Source organism: Pseudorca crassidens, unplaced genomic scaffold (genome assembly GCF_039906515.1).
Source record: "Pseudorca crassidens isolate mPseCra1 unplaced genomic scaffold, mPseCra1.hap1 Scaffold_1133, whole genome shotgun sequence".
NCBI lineage: Eukaryota > Metazoa > Chordata > Mammalia > Artiodactyla > Delphinidae > Pseudorca > Pseudorca crassidens.
Genome location: NW_027136015.1, coordinates 22,501 through 26,390, shown reverse-complemented (window position 1 = coordinate 26,390; position 3,890 = coordinate 22,501).

Genomic DNA, 3,890 nt, shown 5'->3' with positions numbered 1-3,890 from the left:
GACGTTGGAGCCGTTGTCGGGAGCCACCTGGCGGCCGCTTTTATATTGTCCCTTGTCTCTGGAGCTTCGGCGACCTTCGTGAGGGCTGTGACTCGGCCGCCGGGCCCGAGGCAGAGTTCCGGGAGCCGGGCGACGCTGGCGGTGACTGTCCCGGTGGGGCCCAGGCGTGGGCGCCTCCTGCTGTCGCTTGAGATTGGGCGTGCAGGCCTATGAGGGTGTGACTGTCGCCGCGCTCTCGAGCCGGTCTGTGGGGCCGCCTGGCCTGGTCGACCAGCATCCGGCCGCGGGGACCGACCCGGCCACCCGACCCTCCTTCCTTCCTTCCCTCCCTCCCCCCCCCCCACCGCCCGGTCCCCACAGCGCCCCGCTCCGGAGGTGGGGACCGGCCCGTGCCCGTGCCCGTGCGTTTAGGCCGGTGGAGGGCGCGACGGGCTCGTTGGCGGGCGCGCGTGGGTCCCGGTGGTCGGATTCTTTCTGACCGATGCTTTTCCGAGTCGGACTCCGGAGGTGGGGACCGGGCTGGGCCGCGAGGGGTGACCCGGAGAGAGAGGCCCGGGCCCGGGTGCGGTCCCTCGTGGGCTCCGGTCGCCTGGGAGGTGCCTCCGTGCGAAAATGTTTCCAAGTCCCCCTGGGTCCGGGGACGCGGACGGGCCGGGACCTGCTCGCGCGGGTGGCCGGGGAGGGCGCACCCGGCCCTTTAGCGGGCCCACGTGGGTCCCGGTCGGCGGACGCGACTTTTTCTCGCCCTCCCCCGCCCCCTCCTCCACCGCGAGTCCCGGCCGGGGTGGGGGTGGCGGTGGGGACCGGCCCGAGTCGTACTGGGTGGCCCGGATAGGGCGGCCTGGGCCCGGGCGCGGTCCCTCGTGGGCCCCGCTCGTCAGAGGCGGCAGAGTGGGATAGTTCCTTTTCTGTAACCAAGTCTTCGCCCGGGGACTCGGAGGGACTGCGGTACGGTACCTGCTCGCGCGGGCGATCCGGGGAGGGCGACCCCGGCCCGCTCGCTGCCTCTGACACGTTTTCCCGCCCCGCCCCGCTCCACTCTGCCGCCCCCGCTCCTCGGGTCGACCAGATGGCCCCGAGAGAGCTCCGGGGCTGCTGTGGATGGGGAAGTGTTGGGGAGAGGTAGCCGGGCCGAGGTCCCGGGGAGCCCCCCCGAGGTTCGTGGATGGGCCCCGCTGCCGGGCGCCGTGATTTTTTTCGCCTGAAATGGGCCTTTTTTACCACCAGATAGGTGCTGACACGGTCTCCTCTGGCATCTCTCGCTGGGGGTTCTGGGACTCTGGACGCGCGCAGGGCGCTGGGCTTTGGACCGCCGTCCGGCGCCCGAACCGGCCCTTGCCACTTGAGCCGCCCGCTTGGGCCTGCGCGCCGGCTCTCGTGTGTGCGCCCGGCTGACCCGACCCGCGGTGCCGCCTCCGGTCTCTGGCTCACCCGAGGGCGGCGGGGCGAGGTGGTGCGTGGGTCTTCTACCCCGTGTGACTCCCCTTCCCCGCCGCAGGCACCCGGTGGTGGCTGAGACGACCCCAACCCGCAGGCTCCGTGCCACGTGTCAGGCGTTCTCCTCGCGGGGTCGTCGGCCACTGTTGCCCGAGAAGGCAAGAGGGAGCGAAGGGGGGGGCTGGGTGCCGGCTGAGGCTGAAGCAGGCTCCTCCGGTGAGGGTCCTCGCCGTGCCCCTCCTCCCTCGGGGCCCTCGTGGCCCCTGGCTCTCTGGATTGACTGATCGATGTGGTGATGTCGCGCTCTCCTGGGCCGGGCCTTAAGTCGCGCCAGACGAGGGACGGACGTTCTTGGCGAACGGGACCGCTCTTCTCGTTCTGTCCGCGGGCCCCTCGCCTCTCTTGTCACGCCCTGCCGGCCTGCCGAGGGGTGTGTGGGAGGCAGGGGTGGTGGTCTCCGGCCCTGACCTGCGGTCTCCCGCCTCCTGCCTCATGGCGTGGGCGGGGCCGTGGTCCTCGGACGCAGCAGACGCTCTCGCTTCGCCTCCTTGGCGTGTGCCTCGCGGGCGGTCCTCCCCGCGTCGGTGGGGGCCGTCCCGCCGCTGCGCCGCGCGCCCGCTGCCGGCGCGTGAGCGTGACTTGCTCGGTCCTCTGTGGTGCCCCTGGAGCGCTCCAGGTCGTCCCTCAGGCGCGCGAGGCCGAGCGGTGGTGTCGTTCCCTTTTCCCAGCGTGCTCCTCGGGGTCTCCGCCGCGGTGGTGTGTCCCGTGAGTGGCTCTCTTGGGGGGGTCGAGACGGTAAAGGGCGCGGGGGCTTGCCTCTGTTTCTCTCCCTCGGTGGGGGACGGGGGCCTGCCACCTCGTCGCCATCGTCCTCCCACGGTGTGCCGTGGGGGGGACTGACTTCGTGGCCGGGCCGACGCCGCGTGTGCCGCCGCCCCCCACTTGCGTGTGTGTGGGGAGTCGCACACGGGCGTGGGTGCGATCGCGTTGGGCCGGGGCCTGCGAGAAGGGGGCGTCTGTCGCGCTTCTCGGGCGTGCTCCCCCCTTCCGGAGCCCGGTGGACGAGCCTGGGGGGCGGCAGAGGTTGTGCCCCCGAGGCTGTGGCCGCGAACGCTCCAGTGGGCCGTGTGCTTACCCATACCGCAGACCCCCCCACCCCTCCCACGGCCAGTCGTGGACTTGGTGGCTCGTGGAGCGCCTCCGTGGGCCCGAAGGGCAGAGACGATGGGTGGGGGATGACGCACCCTCGGTGAGAAAGCCTTCTCTAGCGATCCGAGAGGGAGCCTTGGGGTACCGGACCCCCCAGCCGCTGCCCCTCCCAAGCGTGCAGTGGGCCACGGTGGCCACTGCCAGAGCCACGTGGGCGGCAGAGGCCCTCGCCCTCGCGGGAGGGCTTGCGCCGGCCCCGCGGTGGGGCCGAGTGCCGCTCTTTGCCTACCGCGGCCCGCGCCTCCCCCCTCTGAGTCGGGGGAGGGTCCCGCCAGGCCGGCGTCCGGCGCGGGGCCGTGTGTGCGCGTGTGTGTGCGCGTGCGGTGACCCGCGCGGTGGCGAGCCCGAGGTGGGGTTCGGGGACGCACGGACGTCCCGACTCCCCAGTCCCGCAGCCGCGAGGAGCCCGTCGCGCCTGCCCTCGCCGCGAGTCGCGGCCGGGGGCGGTGTGTGGGCACGGTGCGGGTCGCCTCGCTCGGGAGCGTTTCCCTGGGGCGCGAGCCCCGGGGGTCGGACTCAGATGAAGGCGGATGTGGCGAGGACGGAGGAGGTTGAGTTTGGGCGGACGGGTCCCTCCGTGTCACGCGGGGGGAAACCGTCGCACACGGGCCCCGGCGGCGGGGCCGGGTCGTGGGAGACCCCCAGGGTGGCCGGGGCCGGCCGGCGTCCCAGGCGTCGTGGGACCGCCCTCGTGTGTGTGGCGGTGGGACCCCGCGCTTGTTTCCCTGGCGGGCCCGGTCGTGCCTCGGCCCTTCCTGTCCCTGGGCGGGCGCCCCTGCGCCCCTGCCCCGCGGCCCTCGCCGCTGTGTGTGTGCGTGCCGCCCCCTCCCCGTGGCCGCCGGCCCTCCCCGGCCCCCAGCCCTCCGTGCCCCCTTCCCCGTCTGGGATCGAGCCGGCCTCGCCCACGTGAGGGTGTCGCCCGCCCCGGCCGCCGCGGCGGGCGGCGTCCCCGGGTGGAGTGCTCACGGTCCCTGAGGCGGGGGAGTTGGGCGCGGCGGCGGAGGCGTGTGTGGCGGGGCACGTGGGGCGGCCGGTGTGCGCGCGGGAGAGTGTTGTTGTCGCGGGGCTGGCCGCGGCTCGTGGGTGTTTGGCGGTGGTGGGCGCGAGCCCCGCGAGGGGGGGCACCCTGGTGGGGGGCCGAGGAGGCCAGTCGGCGTCCTGGGTGCCGCGGGACCGCCCCTGCGCTGGAGGCCTCTGGCGGTGAGACCCCGTGTCGTGCCCCGGCGGCCGACTCGCGTCCGTGC